At 34.2% G+C, this 16,387-nt stretch overlaps 1 long non-coding RNA gene across 1 annotated transcript; it reads left to right on the top strand.

Annotated features, from left to right (window-relative positions):
* Window positions 1-2,908: 2,908 nt before the first annotated feature.
* LOC149780126 (uncharacterized) lies at window positions 2,909-9,193 on the top strand. The gene is made up of 2 exons (XR_016415011.1): window positions 2,909-5,487; window positions 5,537-9,193. It is a non-coding gene; the product is annotated as an uncharacterized LOC149780126 (long non-coding RNA).
* Window positions 9,194-16,387: the final 7,194 nt, after the last annotated feature.

Raw genomic sequence — 16,387 nt, 5'->3', positions numbered from 1 at the left:
CTGGCTTCTGTATGTCAAACACATACACATTCTTTAGTCCTCGAACAACGAGATTATCTCATGGCTCTAGCATCAAGGTGTCTGTCACATGGGATTAACAGTGATGCCACTTCAGTGAGGTTAAAGCTGTGTGGACTTGGGATAATATTCGGATACTATGATGTGACAGAGATTTGCCTACAACATATACATGATCATAGGATGGGATACATGTTCTCGTTCAAGTTAGATAATATGTATCGTATCGGCTGTAGTGAGATTTTTCGCATCCATAAGAACGATATGGACCAATACAGTACTGAGGAACTGTTGCAGAATGAGCTGTCTTACAGTGTGGTTTACCTCCCGTCAGAGACCTCTATTACCCCCACCGCCTTGAGGATGGAGATTTTCAGGTCAGTTGGTGCACCCCCAGCTTTGCGGAATAAGTTGGAACATTTCTGGTATGATTGGGTCGTTGTAGATTCCCTTATATGTTTGTACTTTTTCCAGTATCTGAATTTCTTCAGGCTTGGAAAAAGGAGACATCAACAGGCTGCCATGGACAATATGATACATGTGATGAAGACAGAACCAGACATGCCCGACAGAGACACGGAACTAAATCTCCTAGGTTACTGTTTCATGCGGGAGGTCCAGCTCAGAAATGCTTTCATTTGCTTTTACAAATCTCTGCAAATTCGTCCATTTCACAACGCTGCTAAATTCTACTTGGGAATTCTGTTTCGCAAGGTCTTTATTGCTAGAAGAAGACATGGAATTGATTGAAGTAAGCAGATTGACATTCAAATAAAAATTTCCGAGAAGAATTGTGTTTATAAGGTAACATATATCACGCATTTGCGAGCAAAATGGTGGTTTAAATTTGTCAGCAAGAGACAAGATTGTAAATTGGTTAGATAATGATAATGAAAATTTCATTTGTGAACAGGTTTTCTTCATATGGAAGGAAATCGTAAAGCGCTCTAAATCAAACATATATATAAAAGTTTGTTTTGGTCCGTCCCCATTCCAGCATACACCAAAACCCTACTTACTCCCACGCCACTCCAAACATTATATAGGTCTTTAAAATTATTCGAACTGGGGGGTATTTAATTTTATTCTGCAAGAATTATTTCATGTTTATGTCAATATGACCGTTGTGTCGAAGCCTATGCGTCTCATACCCAGTAATCGTGGAAGTGTTTTGGTTTGGTGGTGGATGGGGATGAGGATGGAAATCTGAAGTATACATACATGCTCCTGTTGTTCTTTAAATTACTGAGTTGATATGAAAATATCAACAATAGCATGGATCAAGTATAAAATACAACCAACTTCAAAGAGACAAGAATAAAATGCCACCAACCTCAAAGAGGCAAGAATAAAATACAAACAACCTCAAAGAGGCAAGAATAAAATACACCCAACTTCAAAGAGGCAAGAATAAAATACAGACAACTTCAAAGAGGCAAGAATAAAATACAGACAACCTCAAAGAAATGATATCAATAATTAGCATGATGAAAGAGTAATTTGCACGGTCTAAGGAACTCTTTTAACACGAGGAAAGAGCATCTTCTAGTGTTTGGTAAAATGCTTCATAATTCAAAACACACGTAATAAAAATTCTTGCAGTTGATACCTCGCTCAGTTATGAAGCCAGAATGATTGAATTTAGAACCAATAAACAGTTTAATACATTCATCTAGTTCTCATGGTTCAAGACCTGTAGACATGCACGTAAGTGTAAGAGGTTTTACACAAAGAAATAGGGGATACAAGTAAATGTGAACTTATTGCAGAATAGGTAACTGGAAATAAAGGTGACATAACAGAATAGGTAATGGAGGCAAATAGTGACAAAACAGCATCAAAAAAGAAACTACAGCTTAATACCCTTTACATTTAGAAATTATTACAGAATTCGTTAATATTTTCCTTCCCTTTATCAACTGATGCAAAATATTATTGAAATTTTAGTGCTTTATATACTGTCATACTTTTAAATGTTGGAGGTTCTTGTGTGTCAGCTACTGTTTTACATGCAAATGTGTGACAGAAAAAGAGCAAAGAAAATATATTAGCAATGTAGATTGACACAACTTTTCTGTGGTGAAAGTGATAGTAGGTATTGCAAGCAAGCCATCCAACAACGGCAATAATAATAATAATAATAATAATAATAACTGGATTTAAGTATTAATACAGGGGACCGAGGGCAAATGTTACTTTATAATTGAAAGTGTAGAGAACAACTTATATTTGTAGTTGTGCAAGTAGTTCTGTCACGTGGTTTTTTATAGACAAAGTTTGTGGATCTCGTCAAATTTCATGTTTAGCTTTTGTAGACAAAAACCAAGTTAATATTTTTTGATGGGTAAATTTAATAATCCCAACATAATTTTGTTTCTGTTTGTGAAAGCATCAGCTCTTTATTTGTAATCATTATAAATCAGCTTTACATAGTTTTAATAATCTATTTGATCACATCTTGCAATTGAATACATTTTGGAAATTATATTCAATGAACATGTCAGTTTTGTTTCTTACGAGCCTTTGACTGATGTAAATAATCAGTCTATAACACACTATTACTATATATTTTGTATAGGTCTGTGTATTTGTTTATGTGATTATTTGTCCACCATACTTTCACTACCCCGCTGTATTTTGATTATGTTCTATATGAATTTATCCTTAAATCTATTTCTTAATCTACATATCCATCAACCCAAATACTCCTTTCGTATATAAACTTACACCCATTCATGTGCTTGTGTTACCTAGTTTTGTGATATGATTTTGAAGATTGTTGAGACTTCTTATATATATATATATATATATATATATATATATATATATATATATATATATATATATATATATATATAAAGGTTCTCCACCTCATTCTGATACATTCTTATAGTTGTCTAATGCTGGACAAGGAAATGCCATATCCTTGACAAGTTTTGTATCATTATGTCTCTTTGATTGATGATTTTTGCAAACAAAAAGTGCCTGATTTAGTGAATATATCTTGAAAAATAAAAGATAAACTACATTAGCAAGAAATCAATCAAATCATTTTAACCAAACAGGAACCAAATTACTAATGCTTCTGCAAACAAAATTGTGGACATTTATAGTTCCTTTGAAATATAAAATATATATGTTTTATGATTTTGCCCTGTCATTGTTGAATAAATAAATACAAAACATTGGCAGGAAATCCTAGAAGACAATCTCATTAATAGAATCCTTATTTTCTTACATGTAAAAATATGTCATCATATATTTCAACCAGGGTAGCATTCATGTTTCGACTCCTGTCTTCTTATATTTAAACAAGGGTATCATTCATGTTTCGACTCCTGTCTTCTTATATTTAAACAAGTGTATCATTCATGTTTCGACTCCTGTCTTCTTATATTTAAACAAGGGTATCATTCAATCACAGACTTACCGCCTAAAATTTACAGCTTTTTAACATTCAATAACAATAGTAAAACACACATTGAAGAGGCAAAATAATTTCACATTATCAAATATCTCTATTTCCCATTAATTACTGTTTATTAACTTTTAGTGCCAACACATTTAAACTCTGCACATGAAAGAATGTGCTGGACTGTTGACTATTATAACAAGCAGTGCAGGCTATATATTCAAAATAATTCAAAGATTTCTTATCCTTGACAGATAAACAACTCACACAGATATACTTTCTAATAAAATGTGAATGAGATATTGGATTTTGCCAGTTAGATTGTATTGTGAAGGGGACTATTATCTAAACACGAATCAACATAATCCTTTGCCTGAGTTAATAGTCTACATCATCCTAGTACAAGTTAATACTCTCAACATCATCCTTGTAGTTTATATTCTCAACATCATCTTTGCACAAGTTAATACTCTCAACATCATCTTTGCACAAGTTAATACTCTCAACATCATCTTTGCACAAGTTAATGCTCTTACAACTTGTAAATCAGAAAATGACGCACAATCTAATTCACTGATTTGTGCTCCAAACCCTTAAGACATACATTTTGCATACAATATACCTTATAAGGTGGTACACCATTATAGCTCAAATGAACAGTATTATGGTATGGGACTATTGTACTTTGGTAGGGTGACATAAAGGAAATAAATGTTAATAATGACCTCACCCCTCCATTAATGATCTGTCACCTCTCCAATAAGGACCTCACTGAGGGGGTGAGGGCACTGCCTAAAGTGTGCTGGTCTTCTTGTGACCCCAAGCAGTTTGAGCTGGAAACACTTTTTCACCTCAAGGCATTCCTCAGGGTGACCATGCAATTACTTTTATTCTTTATTTTGTTGGCACACACATTAGTTAATTAGGCAAATATTGTATCAGGATTACTTTGTTCAGTTCCTTTGTTTTCCCAACAGGCAATTAGGCTGCCCTGATTACTATTCATGCTGTTTTGTTTTCCCACAGGCAGTTAGGCTACCCTTATTACTGTTCATACTGTTTTGTTTTCCAACTGGAAATTAGGCTACCCTGATTGCTGTTCAAACTGTTTTGTATGCCCAAAGGTAATTAGGCTACCCTGATAACTGTTCATGCTGTTTTGTTTTCCAACAGGTAATTAGGTTACCCTTATTACTGTTCATCACATTTTGTATTCCCATAGCCAATTAGGCTACCCTGATTACTATTCATGCTGTTTTGTATTCCCAAAGGCAATTATACTACCTTGATTACTGTTCATGCTGCTTTGTATTCTGACATGTAATTAAGCTACCCTGATTACTATTCATCGTGTTTTTTTATTCCCACAGGTAGTTAGGCTACCCTGATTACTGTTCATCACGTGTTGTATTCCCAAAGGTAATTAGACTACCAGATTACTGTTTATCACATTTTGTATTCCCACAGGTAATTAGACTACCCTGATTACTGTTCATCATATTTTGTATTCCCATAGGCAATTAGGCTACCCTGATTACTATTCATGCTGTTTTGTATTCCCACAGGTAATTAGGCTACCCTGATAACTGTTCATGCTGCTTTGTATTCCGACATGTAATTAAGCTACCCTGATTACTATTCATTGTGTCTTTTATTCCCACAGGTAATTAGGCTACCCTGATTACTGTTCATCACGTTTTGTATTCCCACAGGTAATTAGGCTATCCAGATTACTGTTCATCATATTTTGTATTCCCACAGGTAATTAGGCTACCCTGATTACCGTTCATCACATTTTGTATTCCCACAGGTAATTATGCTACCCTGATTACTTTTTATCATGTTTTTTATTCCCACAGGTAATTAGGCTACCCAGAGTACTGTTCATCACATTTTGTATTCCCACAGGTAATTAGGCTACCTTGATTACTGTTCATGCTGCTTTGTATTCTGACACGTAATTAAGCTACCCTGATTACTATTCATCGTGTTTTTATTTCCACAGGTAATTAGGCTACCCTGATTACTGTTCAACATGTTTTTTTATATTCCCACAGGTAATTAGGCTACCCTGGTTACTGTTCATCACGTTTTGTATTCCCACAGGTAATTAGGCTACCCTGATTACTGTTCATCACGTTTTTTTTTATTCCCACAGGTAATTAGGCTACCCAGATTACTGTTCATCACATTTTGTATTCCCACAGGTAATTAGGCTACCCTGATTACTGTTTATGCTGTTTTGTTTAATTCGTAGTAAAAGCAATAATTGACATTCCAATTGGTCAGATTGAATAAATGTTAGTATCGACAATTGTCAGACCCTTGTCTGACAGTGTTTAGGATGATATTGTATGAACATTATTTTAATGATAAACATCAGAGTCAGTCTTGTCTGAAGTGTACTTGTTTGCATACTTGAGGCATGAATTGTAGTGCGGTTATCAATTTGAATATCTCCATTTTTTCGTTCCATCAGTCTGCATATTTTCTTTGTAATATGTACATTTTTTTCCATTTTAGATTATTTTTTAAAATCCAGCTCTAAGCTGTTAAAGATAATGTATTATCACTTTAAATTGCTACTCGACATTTTGGTGATGTTGATCACTACCGGTAGTAACTTGTAGAGAAGTACTCAAGGTATAATATTGAATGCAAATAAACATATTTTAAATTTTTTATTTAATTATGTATTCATGATCTTAAAATCAAATTGTCTATTTGTGCAAGAAAATGCCATTGCTTTTGCTGTAGTTAATCAATTTTTCAGAACTCATTTTCTTAAGTGTACTTGAATACCAAATGTATTTAGATGTATGGTAATTCTTATTTTTAACTAGGTCCTAGGATGGAATTTGAAAAAAGTTAATAACAAATATTTAAAAATTGGAGTGAACCAGTTTAAAAGAAAAATACATAAAAAAGAAACAAAAATGTTTTAAAAAGTTTGGGGTGTCATTTTTAGTTTTTGAACTTACAACCTCTTGTCTGACAGGACTTAAAATAAGAAAGACAAATGAGGGTCTTCATATGTACGATTCATTAACACTATTATCCAGATCAGAATTTGGTGATTTGTTTCAAAGTACGTGAAATGTTACCTTTGTGCCATATGATAAGGTGCCTGGATTTACATATGTATATCATACACCATTGATATATCAGATTCTATATACTTTGTATATCATAAACCATTGATATTTCAGTTTTATATACTTTGTATGTCATAAACCATTGATATATCAGTTTCATATACTTTGGAAATCACATATTGTTGATATATCAGCTTCATATGCTTTGTATTTCATACATCTTTGATGTATCAGTTTTATATACCATACATCTTTGATGTATCAGTTTTATATACTTTGTATATCATTGATATATCAGTTTTATATACTTTGCATATTATAAACCATTGATATTTCAGTTTTATGTACTTTGTATATCATACGTTGTTGATATATCAGTTTAAAACTTTATATATCATTCATCTTTGGTATATTTGTATATTTCTCTCTGAAATGTATGTAATTAAGACAGTTCATATATTCCAAAGGAATCACTGTGTGTTGTTCAGCTTTAATTACACTTAATAGGCTGTCAGTCTGCCTATTCTTGTCTGGGCCTTGTAACTACTTTGTCCATCTCTCTCTCTCTCTCTCTCTCTCTCATGCTCTACCACACAGATTGCTTTTGCACCTGTAATTTGCACAGTTACCTTTAGCTATAGTTGAGTCCTTATCTCTATATATGGAAAATGAATGCGAGATATGTTAAGTCATTCTTTTTGAATGTACTGGCAAATGCATTCATATGTGCATGGAAAATGGATTCATATATAAAGGGAAATGGATTCATACATAAAGGGAAATGGATTCATATGTACCTGGAAACTGGATTCATATGTACACGGAAAATGGATTCATATATAAAGGGAAATGGATTCATATATACCTGGAAAATGGATTCATATTTACATGGAAACTGGATTCGTATGTACATGGAAACTGGATTCATATGTACATGGAAAATGGATTCATATTTACATGGAAAATGGATTCACATGTACATGGAAACTGGATTCATATGTACATGGAAAATGGATTCATATATAAAGGGAAATGGATTCATATGTACCTGGAAAATGGATTCATATTTACATGGAAACTGAATTCATATGTACATGGAAACTGGATTCATATGTACATGGAAAATGGATTCATATTTACATGGAAAATGGATTCACATGTACATGGAAACTGGATTCATATGTACATGGAAAATGGATTCATATTTACATGGCAAATGGATTCATATCTACACGGAAAATGGATCCATATGTACATCGAAACTGAATTCACATGTACAAGGAAAATGGATTCATATATACCTGGAAAATGGATTCATATTTACATGGAAAATGGATTCGCATGCACATTGAAACTGAATTCATATGTACATGGAAAATGGATTCATATATAAAGGGAAATGGATTCATATGTACCTGGAAAATGGATTCATATTTACATGGAAACTGGATTCATATGCACATGGAAACTGGATTCATATGTACATGGAAAATGGATTCACATGTACATGGAAACTGGATTCATATGTACATGGAAAATGGATTCATATTTACATGGAAAATGGATTCACATGTACATGGAAACTGGATTCAAATGTACGTGGAAAATGGATTCATATTTACATGGCAGATGGATTCATATCTACACGAAAAATGGATCCATATGTACATGGTAACTGAATTCACATGTACAAGGAAAATGGATTCATATATAAAGGGAAATGGATTCATATGTAGCTGGAAACTGGATTCATATGTCCATGGAAACTGGATTCATATGTACATGGAAAATGGATTCATATTTACATGGAAAATGGATTCACATGTACATGGAAACTGGATTCATATGTACATGGAAAATAGATTCATATATAAAGGGAAATGGATTCATATGTACCTGGAAAATGGATTCATATTTACATGGAAACTGGATTCATATGTACATGGAAACTGGATTCATATGTACATGGAAAATGGATTCACATGTACATGGAAACTGGATTCATATGTACATGGAAAATGGATTCATATTTATATGGAAACTGGATTCATATGTACATGGAAACTGGATTCATATTTACATGGCAAATGGATTCATATTTACATGGAAAATGGATTCACATGTACATGGAAACTGGATTCATATGTACATGGAAAATGGATTCATATATAAAGGGAAATGGATTCATATGTACCTGGAAAATGGATTCATATTTACATGGAAACTGGATTCATATGTACATGGAAACTGGATTCATATGTACATGGAAAATGGATTCACATGTACATGGAAACTGGATTCATATGTACATGGAAAATGGATTCATATTTAAATGGAAACTGGATTCATATGTACATGGAAACTGGATTCATATTTACATGGCAAATGGATTCATATCTACACGGAAAATGGATCCATATGTACATGGAAAATGAATTCACATGTACAAGGAAAATGGATTAATTTATACATGGAAAATATGTAATGCTCTTATAGGTATCGTCCTGCATATTTGTAGTAAATGTATTTAATTTATATTTTTAGGGTAAAAAATGTCCTCGTGATTTATATTGATGTATATTTGTGTTGAATGTATTTTATTTGTATTTTCAGGCTAATTATGTCCTCATTCTACACATCCTCCTGCTCAGTAAACCTATTTTATGAATGGTTTAGTTTAAACCATATTTATTTGAGAAATTTTGTCAAACGCAAATACAAGCGTATGATTTACGAGATTTAGTAGAAAGCACAAGTGTATTATTAGCACTGTCTCCCAAAAAGTAACAAGAAAGAAAATATAACATCAAAGATCTCGACGCCGGTACCAATGGTTTTAAAGAAAATATGCATACACTGAAATACAATGCATAACAATAAATAAGAGCTAATTAATTTCGATTCAAATGGCTGTGAGTTAAGTCAGTTAATTAAATCTCTTAGTAATTTTGCACAGCTAAAAACGTGTATGTTGTTTTCTACAGTTATCACAGGGTTGCCAAAAAATAATGTTTCAATCGTAAGAGCGAAAAGGTGTGTATAGGATTTAATCTCTAAGATTTGAATATTTGAAACAATCTAGAGGAAACTTTATCATTTCATTCTCAATTTCACCACAGGAGCAATGCTTATTACTAGATACACGATTCATATATAAATCATAACTTAAGTTACTAAAACTTTTTCTTAGCCTAGGGTGCATGATCTGTGACATTCTATTACCAGTGTTGTAGTAACATGGAGTGGTTTCTTTATCTCGATTTAAGTAGGCTATAAAATTATGTATTGAAGGGTTGTTTCTCACTTCAACATGTAACATGTTCCATATTCGAATTGTAGAAGGTAAATATTAATTGTAGAACAAAATCGTTCTACACATTTTAGGTCAAAAATCATTTGAAGATAGAATGGAGATGGTCCTTTGTTCTATAAATAACAGTAGAATCAAGTCTTGAAGATATGTGGGAGTTAGTCCGCGATGAATTTTAAATAACTGAGTCAGTTTATGCTTTTAACAGCATGAATTTAGATCTTCCCAGCTGGTTTCATGGTACAATTGTGAACTAGATGCACTTTTGGTTGCACAAATTATTATTCTCATCACCTCAATGTTTATTTTTTCTATGAAGTGGTTTTAATTGCTTGTTTTTATTACACCATTCCCCACCCTCTCTCTCTCTCTCTCTCTCTCTCTCTCTCACACACACACACACACACACACACACACACATTCTTGTATTTGGTGGATATCGAGGACTCGGGTAGAGAACCGCGTACCGAGGACATTTGTCTTGGTGATCTTAGAGCGAAAAGAAATAGTTTCTCGCAGTCAATTAATAGCAAATTGGGATGTATCAAGGAGGAAACTGCATGATCCATTCTAAGGAATATGAAATTTAGCAATGCAAGCGAGGACGCACATATTTACACAGATATTCTGTATAATCCATGCAAACTAAGGACACACGTAACTATTGACCACAACATGGAAACTGTAGACAATGTGATGTCAGGGCCAGCTGTGACTCCCGTTATCTTGTAGATAAACATTACTGAGACGTACATGAACGGTTTAGACTAAGAGGGTTGGTTTACTCAGACGTAATTGTGGTTCTTTTTTTCTTCTTCATCTCAGAAATATTGTTAACTGTTTCCAGAATAAAAGTCCGATCACATTATGATTATCTCTTCTCTAATTAAGGCATTAGTCTTTAATTGTTACTTCAAACAACAATGTGTCAGGCTTGTAATTCCATACTGTTCTTATGTTACGTGTTTAGGCTCTAATAAACAGTAAAAGAAAGAAAGAGTGAAAACAACAAGCTTGAAAAAATTAACAAATAATTTATTTTCCTGGAAAAACATTGTAAAAATATTTTAAAAAAAGAATTTCCGGTTTTAAGAATCAAATCCAAAAATAATCCAAGAATAATCCACGAATTAAATTTTAGAAGTGCTAGTAATGAAATGTTCTAATGAATTTAAGTTCGAGTCCCGACAAAAAATCCAGTGGAAGGCGATAACGTATACTGTAGTCAGTATGGTGCTGTAGTGTCTACAGTTCTTTGTTATTCACAAACAATAATCCAGTGTTTGAATTTCCGAATAAAATTTAAAGAAATGTCTTTGTCCAAGAATTCTGTATGAACATTCAAATATTTCCAGTAAAAAGAAATAATCTTTTAGAATTCAAATAATTTGAATAAAAATTAAAATATAACTTCAAACTGATCAAAACAAACACGTTTCCAGTGTCCAAGGTAAAAGCCCAACTGAGATTATTTCTCTATAGACAAAGGTTATACAGACAAATAATGCGCAAAACAGATACATATGAGGGTCACGTGATCACATTCCAGAATGGTTTAGAAGGTATCTACACGTCTAAGGTCATGTATTCATGTACAGCCTCGATTTCACTATTATCATTCACACATTAAAAATGAATTAAAAAAGAAGTTCTTTTCTTGATTCTCAATCAAATCCAGGAACTAGGTCAGCAAATGATACAAAGTGTTGTGTTTACGACAGTCAGGTCAAACTGATTTCTGGAAAATATAAAATTCCTAGTAAGCAAAACTACATTACTCTGACATGTAATGAAATTAAAAATAGAAAGATTTTAAAACTTACAAACAATTAAGTTAAATCAAATATAAATTAAATCAAATATACATAACACTATTCATAGATGTGTTTAGACGGAAGCACCGTATTGGTATTATTAATATGCTCATGTATCAAAACATGTATTGTTCTATTGTAAGTGTCCATAAATTGATAATATCAAGAGCGATTTATATACGACATGGACCTATTCTACTAAATCTTAAGCCATTATATAATTCATGAAATCTGAAACTGATGTGCTTTATTGTTAATATATATGAATACTTTTTGTTAACTTTGACCTAAAAATTTAACGAACGTTTTTACGCTGATACAATTCTTTAAACGAAAGTCAACACTAATTTTTAAAAATCATGACGACTATCGAATATGGTGTATCATAGTTGAAGAAGAAATCTTTATACATATATAATCAAATATCAATACAAAGGATGCACGTAATTGTTGACACACATGAGACTGCGGACATAATGGATGACGTAAACACGTTTACACAGACAAAAAAGATCAATACAAATTAAAAACGCACACAATTATTGAGAAAACATGAATAATAAAGATATTCGTAAATCACGGACAAAGAGAACATATTTACCAATCTATTCTCTAAATGATTAGTACAAACAAGGGACTCGTGCTACTGACAAAATCACGGAGGCTGTGATCATCAGTACAGCATGAATAACGAGGACATATTTACACATCTTGTCTGAACAAACAATACAAATCAAGGACGCGCACTACTGACAAAATCACGGAGACCACAGACATTGACACTTCATGAACAACGAGTTTGAACAATCACTTCAAATTAAGGATACACACTACTAACAAAATCACGGAGACTACGGACATTGCAAGGTCATCGACGACAAAAATGTATTTGCACATCTAATCTGAACTATCAATACAGACTAAGGACGTATACTATTCATAAAATCACGCAGACCGTGGATATTGGAACGTCATGGGCAACGAAGACGCATTTACACAGCTAATCTGAACTATCAATACAAACTAAGGAGGGACATTATTGACAGTATCACGGACACCGTGGACATTGGTACCAAATCAACATCGAAGACGCATTCACGCATCCAGTCTGGACTATCAAATTAAATTAAGGACACACATCTATTTTGAACTGTCAATACAAACAAAGGATGCACGCTACTGACGAAATCACGGAGACAGTGACATTGGTGCGTCATAGACAACAAAGGAGCATTTACACATCTAGTCGGAATTATCATTACAAACTAAGGACGCACACTGTTCAAAAAATCAAGGACACCGTTGACATTGGTACATTTTGACCAACAAGAACATGTTTACACATCTAGTCTAGTCATAACAATCAATCCAAATTAAGGACGCACACTACTGACAAAATCAAGGAGAATGTGGACACTGAAACGTCATGGGCAACGAAGATTTGTATACACATCTAGTTTGAATTATCAATACAAACCAACGACACGCACTGTTGACACTATAACGTAGGCCGTGGACATTGGTACCTCATGGAGAGTGAAGACGAATTTGCACATCTAGTCTGAACTATCAATATAAACTAAGGACACTCATTATTTTGCAAAACACGGAGACCTTGGACATTGGAGCCTTATGGACAACGAAGACTTATTTACACATCTAGTCTCTACAATCAATACAAACTAAGCACGCAAAGTACTGATAAAATTATGGAGACTGTGAACATTTGTACCTCATGAACAACGATGTACACATATAATCCAGATTTAACTATCAATCCAAATTAAGGACGTATACTAATGACAAAATCAAGGAGACCGTGGACACTGGTACATTATGACCAACCGGGATAGGTTTACACATATGGTCTAGTCTTAACAATCAATCAAAATTAAGGACGCACACTATTGACAGACTCAAGAAAACCGTGGACGTTGATACATCATGGACAACGAAGATGGATATACACATCTAGTCTGACCAATCAATACAAAGCAAGGATACACGCTATTGACAATATCACAGAGACTGTGGAATTTGGTACTTCAATGACAATGAAGATTATTTGCACATCTAGTCTGAACTATTAACAGAAACTAATGACGCACACTAATTGCAATATCACAGAGACCGTGGACGTTGGTATCTCATGAACAACGATGACTCATTTACACATGTAGCCTGAATTATCAGTACAAACTAAGGACCCACACTACTGATAAAGTCACGGAGACCGTGGACATTGGTACCTCATCAACAATAAAGACGCATTCACACATCTATCCTGAACTATCACTACAAACTAAGTACACACACTATTGATAATATCATGGAGACCGTTGACATTAGTACAATATGACCAACGATGACATGTCTGCACATCTAGTTCAGTCTTAACATTCAATACGACCTCTCCGGTGGTCTAATGGTTAGAACGTCCGCCTCGGATGCGGGAGGTCGCGGGTTCGAACCCTGGCCGAGTGACAACAAAGACTTCTAAAAATGGCACTAACTGTTGTTTCGTTCAGCATTACCAGGTTAGCGTTAGGAATCATCGTCCTGGTGTCAGAATAGTGTAAATGGATGGGGCATAATCTACATGTCTGCTGCATGATGCCCCAGTGCTAGACATCGCTATAAACTACCACACAACAGACATGGTAGCGATATGACTGATTTTTTTTAAAAGCTATGTTAAAAATTCCAATCGCAAACACACACTGATTTAATAATCAATACAAATTAAGGATGACAAAATAAGGAGAGTGTGGACATTGACAGGTCAATGGAAAACTAAGACGCTTAAACATTTAACTGTCAATAGAAAGCAGGGACGCACACTCTTGACAAAATCACGGAGACCGTGGAGTTTAGTACGTCACGAACAATGATGACTCATTGCACATGTAGTCTGAACTATCAATACAAAATAAGGACGCACACTACTGACAAAATCACGGAGACCGGGGACATTATTATTACGTCATGGACAACGAAGACTCACACATCCAGTATGAGCTATCAATACAAACGAAGGACGTACACTATTGGCAAAACACGGAGACCGTGGACGTTATGGAGAATGCAGCGTATTTACACATCTAATCTGAACTATTAATACAAACTTAGGACGCACATTATTGACAAAATAACGGGGACCGTGGACATAGGTAAATCATGACCAACAAGGACATGCTTACACATCTACTCAAGTCTTAACAATCAATGCAAATTAAGTATGCACACTACTGACAAAGTCAAGGAGACGGTGAACATTGATACGTTATGACCAACGTGAACATGTTTACAGACATGGTCTAGTCTTAACAATCAATACAAATTAAGGACGCACCCTATCGACAAAGTCAAGGAGACGGTGAACACTGATACGTTATGACCAACGGGAACATGTTTACAGATATGGTCTAGTCTTAACAATCAATACAAATTAAGGACGCACCCTATCGACAAAGTCAAGGAGACGGTGAACATTGATACGTTATGACCAACGGGAACATGTTTACAGATATGGTCTAGTCTTAACAATTAATACAAATTAAGGACGCACCCTATCGACAAAGTCAAGGAGACGGTGAACATTGATACGTTATGGGCAACGAAGATGTATTTACACATCTAGTCTGAATTATCAATAGAAACTAAGGACGCACACTACTGACAATATCACAGAGACCGTGGACGTTGGCACCTCATGAACCACTCTGATGCATTTACACAACTAATGTAACTATCAATACAAACTAAGGACGCACACTACTGACAATATCACAGAGACCGTGGACATTGGCACCTCATGAACCACTCTGATGCATTTACACAACTAATGTAACTATCAATACAAACTAAGGACGCACACTACTGACAATATCACAGAGACCGTGGACATTGGCACCTCATGAACCACTCTGATGCATTTACACAACTAATGTAACTATCAATACAAACTAAGGACGCACACTACTGACAATATCACGGAGACCGTGGACATTGGCACCTCATGAACCACTCTGATGCATTTACACAACTAATGTAACTATCAGTAGAAACTAAGGAAGCACACTATTGACAATATCATGGAGACCGTGGACATTGGCACCTCATGAACCACTCTGATGCATTTACACAACTAATCTAACTATCAATAGAAACTAAGGACGCACATTATTGACAAAATAACAGGGACCGTGGACATTGGTAGAGCATGACCAACGTGTACATTTTTTTAAAAAAAATATTAAGATTTAGGATATGCTACCATATAAGTAGATGAATTATACTGCCATTAATATTTATTTTCGATTTTCGGAAACTTTGTGTGTTTAAATTATTTCATGATTTAGTCCTTTACAGTCATATAAAAGTTTAGTTCCAAGTATCTGCATGAGTTTAAATTTTACGGATCTCTGATCCCATTGCGAAAATGGCGCATAAGATAATGCCATGAAATTTACCTTTCAATGGAATATTGTGTAGTCAGGAAATTATAAAACGGAAAGATGATATTTTTAAATAAGATTTAAAAGAAATAAAAATACAGATATTGCCGAACTTATTTATCGCAACTGACTGAAGAAATGAAACAATGTTGAAGTCAATTTTCCACGGTTGGTTTGCGTAGCATACAATTACGAGTGATGTTTGGGATTAACATATGATCTGTTAGGATTTGTATAAATTAGAAGGTTCAGTACTGACAAATACATGACGGTACTATGTA

Source organism: Sinohyriopsis cumingii, chromosome 16 (genome assembly GCF_028554795.1).
Source record: "Sinohyriopsis cumingii isolate HCF-2022 chromosome 16, ASM2855479v2, whole genome shotgun sequence".
Lineage (NCBI taxonomy): Eukaryota > Metazoa > Mollusca > Bivalvia > Unionida > Unionidae > Sinohyriopsis > Sinohyriopsis cumingii.
The sequence above is the reverse complement of the archived record's forward strand: the minus strand, read 5'-3'. Positions and strand labels throughout refer to the sequence as shown.